We start from the raw sequence: 16,717 nt of genomic DNA, 5'->3' as shown, positions 1-16,717 counted from the left end.
GAGATGGTGCAGAGCCAACTACGGTTTCTGTAGTTCCAGTGCTTTTCCGACGCCTTCCAACACCAACACTTTGACAGCTGCTGCTGCAGCATCTGACCTTATGCACAGTATCTGTTATTACATCTACTGCCTTCTGCAGTAACATCTTTTTTCACTTTTCCCATGACTAGGTGTGTTTTGTATTGTACTTTTTCCTCTAGCTTAATTCTAGCAACAGTCTAATTTCATAGCCAATATAAATATGACTTAAGTTTAAGAATCAAATATTCACTTGTGTGAATCCCACGGTTACTCTATGTTTCATGTTGGTCTGCCTAATGCTTTTCTTTCCTCTGTGTCCATAGTTTTGCACCACTATGACGTGAGGCACGTAACACAAAAAAGTACTGCCAGCAAAAGCCACATTGCTGTCCATGGAATATATCCCTGTTCACTCAGCATTTTCTCTGCTGCAATGGGTATGGTTCATATCCTCTAACTGAAAAACAGGTCCCTGGAGGAAAGTGCCTGCAGATCACAAAAATGCAGTCAAACAAAAATAATGCATTCATCGTTTTTAATGTTTAATAGAATTCCATGACAACTCCCAACCACATACCAGGGACTTCTAACCTAGACGATACTGGGCAACAGAGAGAATTAGTTAAACAAATGTTCATTTTTGTTTAGCAAAGCAGTCCCTATGTGTTCTACCACTGACCTTTTTTTTGTTACAGATTAAGTTTGTTTAAGAAAAACTGGCAGACAATTTTGTGATGAAATAATTGTCAGAAACTGTTGATGTGTCAAAGTAGAAAAGTACCACTCATTACTTTTAAAGGACAAGATTTTCTGGTCAAACTCAGATGGAAGACAGATGTTCACTGGCCTTAAAAGATTTTCAGGCAGCCATATGGGAGTAAGAACCCAACCATGATGTTCTTGCTTTACTTAGTTCATCCCGTGGATCTGAACCTCATGCTCTCATATACCCTGCAAGTTTTCTGCTCTCTGGACTATTAAGTCACCTTCCCTTACACTGTTTCCAAGTAGATACGTAGTTATCTATGTGAAGTGGAATATTCCCGATAGGAATGACTGACAGAAACAGAGATTTACTCAACAGCATGATTTAGGCATTTGAATAAATCTACCACTCTAGTGATAGATAAGTCCAGTCAAATGTCTGTTTGAGAAAGGTAAACACATAAAGTTAAATGTAGACAGAAAAAAAAAGAGAGAAGCTCAAATCCTTTGGCATATTCGGACAGACCAGATCCTTCAAAAGAGATTTTGATCTCAAGTGTGCCTGTTCCTGAGATGTTACTTATTATGGGATAGATAGGTCTGTCTTGTTTTACTAAAAACTTTGAAATGTCCTAATGCAATTTCAAAGTATACTATGCATGCACACCCTAAAAAAAAAAAAAAAAAAAAAAAAAAAGAAGAATCAAAAACTCAAAACTGCACAAAAATTCACAGTGGGAAATGGGAAATATTTTTTCCCTGAGACTTTGCTTAACTGAAGTCTTTCTATAACATGGGAGTGGGAGAATCAGCAGTGTCTTGCACTTATATGGTCCTCTGAGATCTCATGTTCCTTTAAAATAGCTAATAAATTCATCTTTGTCACATTCCTTTGAGGTAGGGAGGTAATATTATCCCCATTCTAAAGATGAGAAAAATGCAGTATGGAGGTAATAAGTTCTCAATATCAAATAAAAAGTCATTGGCAGCACTGCAAAGAGAACCTAAATATATAGCTTTCAGTCTTAACTATGATATTACCCTTTTCCATAAAGTGTTCTTCTTCCTAAAAGTATCACAGTCTGCATTGAAAGAGAAAGATACTCTTTCACCTCATCTGTACTGCTGAGGCTTCTCCTGTTCCATGAGATCAGTTCAAGTACTGTTTATAAAACAAGGAAGAATCATCCAGATCACTCAGTCCTCAGTATTTCAAACACATCCTCTAATCACAGGAGTTTGAATTGTTTTGGCCTTGGATCTCTTTTCCTAATGTTGAAGATAAACTCTACAGTATACTGGAGGAATTAGGGTTTTATATACAGAAAAAGAAAAAAAAATCATTAGAGCCATCATGCTTCAAAAAAATTATTTCAGTGAATCGGTTTATTTTTTCCAGAGAAAACACATTTTGCTGAGAAATTTCTAACCACTTGACTTTCAGAATGAGTTAAAAACCTACACTTTAATCCTGAATTTCTTCCTGAGGCATATTTTGTCCTCTCGGGGATTTAATCTGCCAAATTAAAAAATTGGGAGTAGTATGAGAAATAATAATGGTTTATCATGGTTTATCTTAGGAAAGCAATTTTATTCACAGTGAAAAATCCCCTAGGAACTTTGTTTTGACTGCAGTGACATCTACTGGTATTTAGAAATTTTTCTGAAAATCAAGTAAAAGCTAATATGAACATTGTGCTATATATGAGGTCTTGCAGCCTGAAGGTTTAGTTTTGGGGTTTGTTTTCTTGTTGTTGGTTGGTTGGTTGGTTTGGTTTTTGTGATTTTTTTTCCTAAGTATGAGAGCAGAAAAAAAGCAGATATTCCAAAGTTCAAGCATGTATCATCCCAAAGACGGCAGCTTTGCTCATGTTTTTTTGATGTAAGAATAAATGCTTCAAGAGAAGAGAGTAAAACAGGAAGAAACCAAATCACCTGAGACACAGAGAGTGGATTCTTACTTGTTTTCTATTCCAGAGTGAATATAAAGAAGGGAAAAGACTACACTGGAGGGATGTATTCAAGAATGCAGGGGGTTCTTCTGGAGTAAGGGAAGCAGCAGTGCTGGCAGAGGGAGCAGTAGGCTGATGCCTGGAGCTGTCAGACATTCCCCCCTCTGCAGCTTTGAGACAAAACACAAACATGGTGAGACTAACAGGGCAGTAAGCTAAGAAACCAAAACCCTGCACGGATCACCATGGAGCATCCGAAACCCCTTATCCTGTTCACTTTGCATGGTGCACAGTCAGCTATTGACCTCTTCCAGAAAACTGGGTCCTTAACAGCACTGGGGATGTTTATGTCCTCCTGCTCTTTGCTAAGTCCTTGTCCTTTACCTTTTGAGTACTGAGCGGGTGCTTGAGAAGTTGCAAAGAGAATCCAGTGCTGCTACCTGGCTTTAGATGAAAGATATAAATACTGGAGATGAAAAATGTTTGAAGGGAACAGCTGAAAAAATGAGACTGTAAACATTTGTTTATATTTTCTAGCTGGTTGGTTTACTGCCTCTGTACTCTGAGGTCTGTAAAGGAACAAATGAATTGCCCTGACATTCCTGCCCATCCAGATCCTGGACAAAGAATGAAAGGCTTCCTTGTACCATGCTGCTGTGTTCAGAACATTGGATCAGATTATCTTGTAAAATGAGGTAGCACAACAAGCACACGTTCGGACATTAGGAAAACCTTCCTGGTATCTGTACTTCATCAGTCTACAAAAGAGGATGGTGAGAGCAGCCCGCTTGCAGCAGAAGCACAAGAAAATAGAGTTAAACAAGAGACACCAATGAAAAAAATGAAAAATCGCCAGCACAATTTAGCCATTCAGTGAGCAGATGATTGGAAGTGATTGACAAGTTCTAATAATTGACAAGTAATTTTCAAGTGGAAGAACTTGCCAATTACTTGTCAATGCTACGAGATGGTAATAGTGCTATTTGCATCTACAAGATGGTAATGGTGCTACTTGCATCTTCTGTGTAGCATTTAGAGACTTAGATAAGAAAACACTATATAGGAGCTAAGGATTTTTATAAAATACACAGATAGTCTTTTCCATTGTAAATTCTCTCCATTTGTGATCCATTCAAATTAGATTTCTCTCTAAATTCTAAGCATGTAAGATGTGTCACACATATGAAACACCACAAAACATAGCTTTGGAGCAATGTACTGTATAATAATATGTGTTATTTATACACTAGGAGCCCCCATTTTCTTTCTGTAGAAAACAGAAAATCTTGTATACTTGATTGTATGCACTCAATTTGCCAATGTGCACAAAGGAAAAAATATGTTAAAATGTTTCCTTTTATTAACAATGCAGAATAATGACATATGAGTATTCTGAAAATCATTACTGAACATATTCAGATACAAAATCCTTGCCAGGTCTTTCTGAGAAAAAAAATGAGAAGTGTTTCAAGAAATACTGTCCAGTGACAATAATTTACTGTTAGTCTAAGCCAGAAAGCTGCATCATATAATGCATTAAATTATTCTGTTCCTCTCTGCCTTTCAGTTAAAATCAAGAAGATGTACTCTAATAAGAACAGCGGGCCATTTCTCTGGACTTTGCAACCTTCCACATTATGCATGAATCTATCCTGCAGCCATTTGGAGAAGCACTGGGAGCAAATGAATTATGAGTCATGGGAAGAAGAAAAGACATGTCACAAATATTGAAATTAAATGCAAAAGAAAATGACAAATACTGGAAATGTGAGCTGCCTAACAAGCGACAGATAGTAAAACATGGCAAATGCTGGAAATGGCAAGTAATACAAGAAGACAAGTACTGGGAAGAAAACACAGTAAAATAAAAGAATGAAAACATGTACAGAACTAATGGTATCATTGATCCTAAGGAATTTTGAAAAGGTAAGACAAAAATACTGCAACAAACAGTGCTCTGGGGAAGATGCTAAATTAAGGCACAGTACAAAATAAGAGACCAAAAGATTTACTTAGAAGCTTGATCAGAAGCACCAGAATTGTCATTGATGGGCTCTCCGATGCTGTCCATTGTTTTTTGTGTAACTTCAGTATACTCTTTTCTACTCTAATCTATTTCTTTCCTGGCATGTATATCTACATGTGGATACCAGTTTGAGTTTGTGGAAGCTTTTTATGATCTTTGGCCATTATTTTAAAGGTGGTCATACAGACTTTGATTTACACCTTGAGTAGTCTCAGTGACTTGCAGAAACTACACTTGCTAAGGGAGGAAGAATTTTTTCCAAGTTCATTTATTGATTCTAAAGTAAAAAGAAAGAAGAGAGCGTGAAAGTAAAGATGAGAGATCACAGTCTCAGTTGACATATATGAGTGTAGTTAGATAGACCTCTGATTTATATTAATTAGGAAACTTGATGTTCTGTCACTGCAATACTACTTCTGAGAATGACAACTCCTAACAGAACAAGGGCTAGGGAGAAAACAGATTTATAATTAAGAGAATTATTCTTTCAACTAACCTAAGGCAACTTCATGAGGCATCTGCTCTGAGTCACACTTGACTGGAGACTCTGCATGCACTGATTTAACAGGGAACCAAGGAAGATACAGCAATACTTCAAAGGCAGAGAAGTAGCTACACCAACACTTTTATGAAAAGTTCACTAGAATGAAACTATTAGATGAACATAACAATACTGGAAATCTTCAGAAAAAGGTAGAAATGAATTTCCTGACTCTAATGGTCATAACCGATTTCAGTACAAGTAATAATGTGATTAAAATGAAACTTCCATACTTAGATAAAAGTTGGCAGCATTGTAGATCCCAGCTGATTTTAGAGGTTATAAATGAAGCATTCTAAGAACAGGGACTTTCCATCTTAATGCTGCATACATGCATCTGAGTAGCTTTATAAAGGTATAAAAATAAAAAAATAAAAATATATACTTCTGATGGAACAAGACCTGGGACTGGAAATCCAGACCTTTCCTCAATTGTATTAAAGATCTTCTTACGTTGTTGTTTTATATTTGCAAGGGATCTTCACTTGAAGACCATCAAGTGAAGTAATCATCCAAAATGATATAGATAAGAATTAACCCATAAGCATAGCTTATCAAGAACTATACCTCTTTGCCTCTTTTTACTTTGTTTTATATCAAGTTTTAGTGCCTAGTTGATATGATTTGTCAGTTGAAAAATGGTATCTCAGGATATTTACCTTGACATCTTTTCTGGGACTTATTTTTTTTTAAAATATCTGATTGGAGAGCAGAGAGATTAATATAAGACATAAAATATTTCAAGTTAACAACTTTTAAATTAAAAAAAAAAAAAGGTTTTCAAACATGGAGTCACACTCTCTTTCCATGGAGAAATATCACGACTGATTCCGTATTACTGGCTAAGAGTTCAATGAAATTTATGAGCCTTTTTAAAACAGAATAGTGAATAATATTTACTAAATATACTTTATGCAAATTATACTTTAATATTTTTAACAAGATGCTACAGCTTGAAGAGTAAGGACAGGAAGAAATGAGGAGATTGAATTACAAAAGGAGAGCATAAACAATGGCAAAAATAGTACAGAAATTAGTGGCTATTTCTGACATAAAACATAGATCCTGTTTAAAATTGACATTGGTTGAAAATGTGTTTCTCCATACATTAGAGAGGACAGACGGCATTAAGTCAAACGTCATCAAAGTAACAAATAAATTGAAAGATTTGCTCTTCCCTATATTACCAGGTATTACTATTATGCACCCACTTAGAGCATTTACAGGTCCAAACACTTGACATAAACACAGTCCTTGGCACCAGTTTACATTTTATCCATAGGCTACAAGGAACAGCAGTTAGACGCCTGCATCTCTCCTGAGTAGAGATTAACTGAGGTATTATTTGACACAACTTTCAATAGAAACATGAAAATTATCAAAATTAAATAAGAAAGGCAACTACAGAGAATTTTGCAATGATAGCTGATTTTCCTAATATTTATAGATTTATTTTTTTTTTTTGGAATACAATGAATTTCAATTATATAATTGCTTCCTGGATGAATAAGACACCAAGAAAAATTTACTTTTATGTCATACCATCACAATCAGGGACTGTAAAATCATGATTCATCAGATATAATAGCTCAAAAAAATATATTTTTTTTTATTTTGTCTCTGTGAAACTAGTGCATTCAGAGACATTATTTTTTACCAATATAGAAATACAGCTATATAGGAAATATTTATCTAAAATTACTTAAGAGATGCATGTGACTCCTAATTGCAGTAGTTTAAACCCTATTTGAGCTGTTTGAAGCAGCCAGGTATTGTGAGATACAGTTTGTCAATACTTAAAAACTAAAATCACACGGGTTTTTGTCCCCAGAAATAATAATGAAACATGGGCTTAACTGAACAGAATGATTTCCAAGGTTGAGCATTTAAAAGTTTGCATAGGGATGAGTCATAGAATATTAACACTCAGCTGCTTGATTCTTGAACGCACCAAACTTTTTGTTATATGCAGAATTTTCACATCCAAATTGATGCACATGGGACTACCTATTTACACTTGGAGTTGTATGATTTGTTTATAAAAACATAAACAAACAAGGCTTTAGTCATGACTGTGTACTTTCTACAACTTCCCTGCAGCACGGGCTTTTGAAAATATATGCAGAAAAATAAAATAAGAATATTTAAAATGAGCTGGAAAATATACATCTGAGAAGTTTCTGCAGCATAGTATGAACTTCCTTCTGAATAGCAACCCTGATTATCTATTTCAATAACAAGGTAAGAAAAGAGAATATGAAAAAAAAAAATGGAGTAAATACATATTATACATATTATATTTTAAACTCAAAGATAAGGTATTTGTGCTATTTCATGCCACCAATACTTTATGTATCACTACAAATGGTAATAAAACCAAAGATGATAATATTGTCTTCCACACAAATCGTAATAAAACCAAAACATCACAGGCCCCTAGTATCTCCCTGTGGACAAATCCACATACACTATGCTAACCAAGCCAAGGATAGCATGTCAAGGCAAAAGCATTTTTACTTCAGTTATCCACTCTGTAGTGCTGGAAACCACACATTTCTAAGTTCATAGTACTATGCCTTTTATCCAAGGATTTTGATGTGCTTTACAAACTTTAATTAAGCTTCACAGCATGCCTACCAGTCAGGCAGAACTTATACCATTTTCAGAGAAAGCGTGGCATGGCCTTCATTCCTTACACCTCTGCTCTGATCGCACACGGCATTTTCTCCACTGTGATATATTGTGGAAACACATAATAGCAGAGCAAAAGGCCCCAGTGTGCCCAGCTTCTATTACCATAACTTTTTTTGATTTGATTTCTTACTTTTCCAATAATACCTTACATAAACTGTTGTGGTTTTTGTTTGTTTGTTTGTTCTTGTTTGTTTGATTTTTTTTTTCTCTGCAGCTGAATTCATACCTGTACATCTAATATGAGCTTATGACTAATACACACATTTTTCTCTATTATTAGTTTTTAATTAGAAAGAGTTATAATTTAGGTTGTACTTTCTCCTAGAATCAAATATAGAAAAATATATGCAGGAAAAACACAACAGAGACAATATGGATTTGTAAATGAATTGCTGCAGGAGCTGTGCAAAGTAATTACTATAGGAGAGTGGTGTTTTCATAAACTGAAAGGCTGTAAATTGTTGATGGATTGCCTGTTGAGCCAGGCACTACAGAAAGACATGGTGTTAGGTGTCCAGCCAGTGTGCAGAAGCATAACAAGGGTCACAGCTCCTCACAGCTTCCATCTTCCATCTCAAACACTACGTCTGTCTTGACAGGTGGAAACTGTGAGATGCCCAGCCCTGTTTGTTAGCTTGAGAAGCCTGGAAAGACCTATTAAGATAAAGGATGCTGTGTTTGCAAACATGCTGTCTAGTCGTGTTAATGCCAGGTTAGGCAGCAGCATGCCCTGTTGTCTCTTCAGCAATCATTTCAGCTCACAGCAGGGCAACCTGAGCTAGCACAGCCAAAAATCAACCTCAGCTTGCCCTTCCTCTTGTTCATTTGGACTGAAAACTTTTCAGAGCATAAATCCTCTTCCCTACAAGTTAGTGTGCATATAGAACAATACAACTGCATTTTCTTTTGTGACAACTAAATACCTCAATAAGAAACAGAGCTCTGCATTAACAAGTTCATTAATAACCTCCTTCAGAGTGTGTCTTAGGGTTTATGCTTCATTTAAATATAGCCTATAGGACATACTGAGGAAGTGAGAGAGAGATATTTATTAGTTTTTGCTTATTGTAGTTGCAGTTTTAGTGATCCTGTGATACATCTGACCAAAACACTTCCAGCTTGAAAAGGGGAAGTTGGATACAAGCCTTATGAACTGAAGTTTGATATTGTATCTACAAATGAGCAAAATATGTTTACAAAATGATTGAAAACAAACTTGGATTTAAACCAAAGCAAGAACTTTGAAACGTACATTAAGTCATGAAAGTGTATGTGACCAGATCTCCTAAGGCATCTATGATTCAGAGCAACAAGTATAAAAGGCAGCTAAAATGTAGCATATGCAGTACAGTCAACTAAACATAAAAGAATTTACTGTACAGTATTAAAACTCGGTAATAAATTTTAGTATCTGAAATATTAAGGAGGAGATCAACATGACTGTTATTAGAACACTGTGATGGGAATTATTATGCAAAACTTTAACTATAAAGCTCAAGAAAAAGATATTTGTAGAAAAGAGGTCAAAGTATTTCACAAAAAGATTGAGACAGTATAAACATGCACATCAGGCAGCAATGTGCTGCTAAGAAGGCTAATAATATTCTTGGCTGCATGAGGCAAAGTATCACTTTCAAGACAAGAGAGGTGATCCTTCCCCTCTGCTCAGCATCAGTAAGGATGCACCTGGGGTACTGGGTCCAGTTCTGGGCCACCCAGTACAAGAGAGACCTGGACGTACTGGAGAGAGTCCAATAAAGGGAAACAAAGGTGATGAAGGGACTGGAGCATCTCTCCTCTGAAGAGAGGCTGAGAGAGCTGGGACTGTTTAGCCTGGAGAAGAGGAAGCTTTTGGGGGATCTTATCAATGTATATAAATACCTGAAAGGAGGGTGCAAAGGGGCAAGAGCCAGGCTCTTTGCAATGGTGCCAAGTGGCAGTAGGCAATGAGCACAAATTGGAACACGAAAAGTTCTGTCCAAAATATCAGAAAATGCTTTTTTACTGTGCAGGTGACAGCCCTGGCACAGGCTGCCCAGAGGCTGTGGGGTCTCCTCTCCCAGGACCTTCAGAAGCTGCCTGGACATTGTCCTGAGCAAGCAGCCCTGGGTGTCCCTGCTTGAGCAGGGGTGGCATCACGTGGCCTCCAAAGGTCCCTGACAGCCTCAGCCACCCTGGGATTCTTTGATTCTGTGAAATGTTGATAGAAGTTAGCCATAAGGATTTTTAGCTTACGTGTAGGCATTGCTTTATCTTTGAAGAAAGCATATGAATGCAAGTTTGTGTCCCTCTGTTTGTATGTCTGCATTATTTTTCCCTTTCTGATTATACAATAAAATGTCATAAAACAGCCATGTAAAAATGCTGATTATAATATAACCCCAAAATTTTATGATCAGTAACTTTAAGCTATAATTACTAAGATTTACTTTTTCATCTGTAAAGCTAGAAATACCTGTCCATCACACATCATTTTTCTAGTGGGATATATTTGGCCTCGTTAAAATGTGGCAATCTCTATGAAATACATATTGCTAGCAAAGGAATGCATCTATCCATGAACCTGTATTTATAAATCTTGCTACTTACAAAATTTACTTTACAACGGAGCTCATGGCCATCACAAAACCTCCCCACAGCCTTTCTCCCCCGTGGGTACAGCCACACGTTAATTCAGGATGGTGCTCCATCAGAGGTGTCACTTTGGGTCATGCAGTTTTGCTGACTGGCAGGAACTGGCTCCAGCATGAGATGGCTGCAGTAAGACACGGCTTAGTTGGGAGTGTCGCTGCAGCAGGGGCCATTGATGGGCTGGGTCTTGCCTGGTGCAAGGTAAGCATCTCACAGCCCTGCCATTTTGCTGCAGCAGCCAAACCCTGCCAGGCTAGAAGCATGCCCTGTCTTCCCCTCCTGACAGGTTCATCACAGGGATATTGACTGCTTGCTCAGCTGCTTTGTTAATGCATAAGCATGAGCTCAGAGGATTGCAGCACAGCTGTGCCAGAAAAGTGGAGCGTGGTGCAGGGATCTAAGCTCCCTGCTGCACTAAAATTGGCCCAGCGCGGCACCTGCATCAGCACAGGGCCCCCAGTGCTTCGGCCTGTTTCTTCTGCTGATGCAGGGTGCAGGGAGACTGACACTGGGAGTGAAAGAAGTGGCATTATGTTCCTTATCCATAGTGCTGGGGAAAAAATGAAAGAAGGGAGGGAGGGAGGAAAGGGAAAGAGGGTGAGAGAGAGAAAGATAGGGAGGAAGGGAGGGGAGGAGGGAAGGAGGGAGGAAGGGAAAGAAAGAAAGAAAGAAAGAAAGAAAGAAAGAAAGAAAGAAAGAAAGAAAGAAAGAAAGAAAGAAAGAAAGAAAGAAAGAAAGAAAGAAAGAAAGAAAGAAAGAAAGAAAGAAAGAAAGAAAGAAAGAAAGAAAGAAAGAAAGAAAGAAAGAAAGAAAAGAAAGAAAGAAAGAAAGAAAGAAAGAAAGAAAGAAAGAAAGAAAGAAAGAAAGAAAGAAAGGAAGGAAGGAAGGAAGGAAGGAAGGAAGGAAGGAAGGAAGGAAGGAAGGAAGGAAGGAAGGAAGGAAGGAAGGAAGGAAGGAAGGAAGGAAGGAAGGAAGGAAGGAAGGAAGGAAGGAAGGAAGGAAGGAAGGAAGGAAGGAAGGAAGGAAGGAAGGAAGGAAGGAAGGAAGGAAGGAAGGAAGGAAGGAAGGAAGGAAGGAAGGAAGGAAGGAAGGAAGGACTTTTCCCAATCTTTCAGTTCTTAAATTGCATGGAACAAATGTTTCTGTTTATAGGTATTGTGTGTTATATAACATGGTTTGCCAAAATATTACTTTCTATACACATATCCACGTTATTTTAAAATCCTTCTGCCTGCAAACAGAAAAATTAAGCTGAGGGCTTACAGGCCACAGGATCTGAACTGAAAATCCATGTCTTGCAGTTTCTAGGTATACACTATTTACCAGCTTAGCCTCTGCACAAATTCAATTGACCCTCCTGAGACGGTTTGGCTGCTGGAGAGATAATAAGAAATCATTAATATTTTTTATAATCTGCAAAATTTTATAATATTTAAGAACACGCTGTCATGGCAATAACTGCTCATGTGAGAGCAGCTCCTAAAAATACTCTTGAATTCATTATAGGATTAGCATATACGTGATCCCTAAAAGAACCATTTCATAAAGTAGCACTTTTGTGGGCCTCGTGCCAATTCATTAAAGTTTTTGATGCTATAAAATCACTGGAAGAAAGTCTATGTTATGACTAGAGGCATTTCCTTCGCGCTAAAGAGGAATCTAACTCATTGACATGTTCAAACTCTCTTTGCACCCCTGGAAAATCTGGTACTTCATAAAATGATGTAGTATGGGCAGTGCCCACACACTGCAATTTTTTATCAACAGCAGGAAACTTTCACTTATTTCTATTAACAGCATCTTGAAAATCAGGTCAGACTTATGGTTTCCAAAATGGCAGATTCATCATTTAACTCAGAATACCACTTTTTCACAATATTCATGGAGTTCTGCTGTCTTATTGCAGGGCAAAGAAAAAAATTAGAGATTTCATTTAAAAATTGGACTCCAAAGGGGTATTCTGATGTTCACCTGGAGCAGCATTATATAATTCAAATGTGATTTTCTATATGCATATATAGTTTCAAAGCAAGAAATATAACCCCATAATAAATCATCGTGAGTGCTTTAGTTGTAAAAAGTTGCTTGCCTGAGCATTGTGTCAGTAGCTTAGTTATGTTCTTCTGGCTGACAGATGTGGAATAGTGTGCAAAGCTAAGGCACTGTCACCATAAGCTTACTCAGCACTTTCCTGGTTGCAAAGTGCATTAAAAGTAGAGCTGTCAAAAAGTATCTTGAGACAAATTCTTATTAATAAGAATTATCAGATCTTGCTGGTTCATGGTGACTCTCATTTTCATTTTGTAGAAGGGCAGTGATTAATGAAAATTCTGCATGTGGGATATGATTAGGGAAGAGAAACACAGCTTTTTCAATAAAAGCAAGATCTGTCCATACGAGCAACATCAAGTCTGAGCTGTGACTCACCAGCCAGAGAGGGAAGAGTGAGGAATGAAAAAGAAGTGGCTCATCTGTTGGAAGCGAATTGCCGGAAATCAGTGCTCCAGGACTGGATCTGTCATCTACATGATGTATGAGCCTTCAGAGGCAGAGGCAGATGTCTGCTGAAGATACCCACAAATAGCTATTCTAAATTAGTTTGATGGTAGAAGAGCACAACAATTCAGCATTTCAGGACTGCCTAATCACAGCCCACCCACGTGATGATCCTTGGGCAATATCTTTATCGTGAGTCTGCTTTGTTCATCCTGGGTAAAATGGTTTGGAGCAGAAAAGGTCCTGCCAATTCCATACCTACTTACGGGAAGACGGCTGTAAGACAACTACAGTGGTTATACAATGTCTATAGGACTCATTACATGGATGAAGTACACAGCCACACACACTTGTTCTCTGCTGCAAGGCTCAGATCTACCTGAGTTTCGAGGGGTCCTCATTTGACTTCTAAATTTAAAGCATTCCTCTTTTCCAGGCATCTGGAGAGGCAGAAGAATATTGAATTTTACCATGTTTCTCATCAGGAAGACTTGTCCTTCAAGAGATGTGTTTCATGAAACCGCCACAGTACTTAACACCTTTCCTTCAGCGGCTGTTCTTTTGCTGTTCTGCCAGTAAGAAGTAAGATGGAAAATGCAGGAAAAAGAAAAAAAAATCTCACTCTTCAGGATATGTCTTCTTTAGCAAAGGCAGATCAAGCTTTCTCGTACAAGCTTTGGCACTAAGAGGAGGAGAAGGGCAGAGCTAAATAAGGTTCCCAGGAGCCTGAGCTATGCTGAGAGAGAACAAATTGTACTGACAGGTGACTACTCCTCAGGACTTCATGCATTTTCTGAAGAGGCCATAAAAACCATAGCATCATAGAATCATAAAGTCTCAGAATCATAGAATATGTTGAGTTGGAAGGGACCTACAAGGATAATCGAGTCCAACTCCTGGATACACACAGGACAACCCAAAAATCAGACCATGTCTGAAAGCATTGTCCAAACACTTCTTGAGCTCTGGCAGCTTGGTGCTGTGACCGCTGCCCTGGGGAGCCTGTCCCAGTGCCCGACCACCCTCTGGGTGCAGAACCTTTCCCTAACCCCCAGCCTGACCCTCCCCTGTCCCAGCTCCATGCCGTTCCCTCGGGTCCTGTCACTGTCCCCAGAGAGCAGAGCTCAGCGCCTGCCCCTCCGCTCCCCTCGTGAGGGAGCTGCAGGCCACCGTGAGGCCTCCCCTCAGCCTGCTCTGCTCTGGGATGAGCAAACTGAGTGAGACACCTGACTGAGAAAAATGTATTTTTGTCTCAGATGTCTTCACCCTTTGTAGCCCATGATTCTTCACATCATACATAAATGTCTCTGTCTTTCAAGCACTTGCTCCCTAGGTTTGCAGGGTTCCACCTGCAGACACCCCTTTAATCCCTTTCTTGCCCACTTGAGCTCTCTGTACTGGTCTGAAGTTACGGAATATAGAATATGACCCAAATAATGTAAAAGGTGTATCTACCTATGTACTTTGGTTTTCCTTTCATGAATACAAAGTAGATACTACACAAGGGGAAAAAAAGAAGGAAAAAAAATTTCTTTTCACATTTTAAAGTACAAATACAGTTATTAATAAATTTCTTTGGCAAATAATGTTCTAAGATAATAATTTTGTCCATCTGCTCCCCAAAAACTCACATGTTCTTCTCCATCACTGTAAAATGTCCATGAAAACTTAAACCTGCAATAGCTCTGTGAAAAGGAAAATATTGTAGGATCTCTTAAAGTGTGTTTGTGTGTTAGAGGGATAATCACTAAATATATGCTGGTAAGTAAAAACATCTAACCATAACCTTGTAATACATGTGGCATTTTAAATTAGATTTCATATATTTTAAAGGGATTCTATGGAAAATAGCAAATGCAGATCTCAACATATGATTATGTTTGTCCTGTGAGTATTTGAGGAACATGCAGAAGAAAATATAATATGCCCAAGAGTGTTTTAATAAAGCATATTAAATTATACATGTTTATACAGCTGTTTAAAAAGATGTGTAATGCTGATCATCTGCAATGTCACATTTATGTTCGCAGCAATATTAAACCACAGCTAACCAAGTTTTCTCAAATATAAATCTGAATGACAATAGTGACATCGAGTGGTGATCGTTGTTAACTGCTACAGTGTATTGCCATGAAACCCCGGCTGATGCCTTCTGTGCTATGACAGTCATAGTCCGGTGAAGTTCCCACTGACTGGAAAAGAAGAAACACAATGATAGTACCAGTTGTATAGACTTCAAACAGAATCATAGAAAGGTTTGATTTGGAAGGTACCTTAAAGACCATCCAATTCCAACCCCCCTCCCACCAGCCCAGGTTGCCCAAAGCCCCATCCAGCCTGGCCTTGAGCACCTCCAGAGATGGGGCATCCACAGCTTCTCTGAGCAACCTCTGCCAGCACCTCACCACCGTCACAGTAAAAAATTTCTTCCTTATATCTAATCTAAATACACTTTTATAATTTAAAGCCATTACCCCTTGCCCTGTCACTACACTCCCTGATAAAGACTCCATCTCCAGCTTTCTTGTAGGCCTCCTCTAGGTAGTGGAAGGGGTACTGTCCCCCCGAGCCTTCTCTTCTCAATCATACCACCAGCGAATCACAGAATGCCTTAAGTTGGAAGGGATCTTAAAGGTCATCTAGTTCCAATGACCCTACCATGGGCAGGGACACCACCCACTAGATCAGGTTGCCCAGGGCCTCATCCAAGCTGGTCTTGAACACTTCCAGGAATGGAGCATCCACAACTTCCCTGGACAACCTTCTCTAGGCAACAACCCCAATTCCCTCAGCCTGTCTTCACAGTCTTCTCCAGCCCTCTGATCATCCTTGTGGCCCTCCTCTGGACTCACTCTAATAGGTCCATGTTCTTCTTATGCTGGGAGCCCCGGAGCTCACAGTGCTCCAGGTATAGAGTAAACACATGTAGTATAGCCTAAAAATAATATAGAGTGTTAAATCATAGAGCATTACTTGTACAAGAACTGTAAAGTGAACTCATAATGAATTTTAAACATGTGGTTTAAATTCACAGTCACACATTTTAAACAGAATCATAGAATCACAGAATGGTTTGGGTTGGAGGGGACCTTAAAGCACATCTAGTTCCAACCCCTCTGCCATGGGCCAGGACATCTCCCACTAGACCAGATTGCTCAAAGACCCATCCAGCCTGGCCTTGAACACTTCCAGTAGTGTGTGCTGCAACTGGGTCGGGGCAATCCCAGACATGAGTACAGACTGGGAGAACTCACTGAGAGCAGCCCTGCAAAGAAGAACTTGGCAGTTCTGGTGGATGAAAAGCCCAACATGATCCAGCAGTGAGCGCTTGCAGCCCAGGCCAACTGCATCCTGGGCTACATCAGCAGAAGAGTGGCCAGCAGGGTGAGGGAGGTGATTGTGCCCCTCTGCTCTGCCCTCATGAGGCCCCACCTGAAGTGCTGCATCCAGGTCTGGGGACCCCAGCACAAGAAAGACATGGACCTGTTAGAGTGAGTCCAGAGGAGGGCTACAAAGATGATCACGGGGCTGGAGCACCTCTTCTACAAAGAAAGGCTGAGAGAGTTGGGGCTGTTCAGCCTAAAGAACAGAAGGCTCTGGGGTGACATTACTGCAGCTTTTCAGTACTTAAAGGGGGCTTATAAAAAGATG

At 38.9% G+C, this 16,717-nt stretch overlaps 1 long non-coding RNA gene across 1 annotated transcript in view; it reads left to right on the top strand.

Annotated features, from left to right (window-relative positions):
- LOC119716139 (uncharacterized) overlaps nucleotides 1-15,151 on the top strand; it is a 37,489-nt gene extending 22,338 nt beyond the window's left edge. The window contains exons 4-6 of the long non-coding RNA XR_005263900.2: nucleotides 4,246-4,604; nucleotides 7,346-7,486; nucleotides 12,878-15,151. This is a non-coding gene — a long non-coding RNA (uncharacterized lncRNA). The remainder of the gene's footprint in view (nucleotides 1-4,245; nucleotides 4,605-7,345; nucleotides 7,487-12,877) is intronic.
- Nucleotides 15,152-16,717: the final 1,566 nt, after the last annotated feature.

The sequence above is a fragment of the Anas platyrhynchos genome, chromosome 2 (genome assembly GCF_047663525.1).
Source record: "Anas platyrhynchos isolate ZD024472 breed Pekin duck chromosome 2, IASCAAS_PekinDuck_T2T, whole genome shotgun sequence".
NCBI lineage: Eukaryota > Metazoa > Chordata > Aves > Anseriformes > Anatidae > Anas > Anas platyrhynchos.
This window is presented reverse-complemented; position numbering and strand designations above follow the sequence as displayed.